We start from the raw sequence: 544 nt of genomic DNA on the forward strand, positions 1-544 counted from the left end.
CCAACAAATTGCAGTACCGCCAAAGGTGTAGACATACCCGGTTGTGCTCTTCGTGCTGTCAACGTCACCTCCATTGTCAGCATCAACATATCCCTGCAATCCCGTCTCAGACTTCTTGAAACATAGCGATAAGCTTGGATTTCCTTTCAGGTATCTGAAAATCCACTTAACGGCTCCCATTGTTCCTTTCCTGGATTGCTCATAAAGCTGCTGGCGACTCCCACTGCATGTGCAATGTCTGGCCTTGTACATATCATCGCGTACATTAGGCTGCCTATAGCATAAGCATATGGAACTTTATCCATACATGCCATCTTGTCTTCCGTCTTTGGAGACTGCTCTCTGGATAACCGAAAATGACTTGCCAGGGGAGTACTGACTGGCTTCACGTCATCCATGTTAAACCTCTTGAGGACTTTCTTCACATACTCCTCTTGTGATAACTTAAGACCTTCCTTGCTTCTACTGATTCTCATCCCTAGAATCTGTCTTGCTTCTTCAAGGTCTTTCATCGCAAACTCTTCTGAGAGTTTCGTCTTCAAGT

General features: G+C 45.2%; 1 pseudogene; it reads left to right on the forward strand.

Annotated features, from left to right (window-relative positions):
* Nucleotides 1-544, forward strand: part of LOC106315242 — an 8,402-nt pseudogene that overhangs the window by 2,524 nt on the left and 5,334 nt on the right.

The sequence above is a fragment of the Brassica oleracea genome, chromosome C9 (assembly GCF_000695525.1).
Source record: "Brassica oleracea var. oleracea cultivar TO1000 chromosome C9, BOL, whole genome shotgun sequence".
NCBI lineage: Eukaryota > Viridiplantae > Streptophyta > Magnoliopsida > Brassicales > Brassicaceae > Brassica > Brassica oleracea.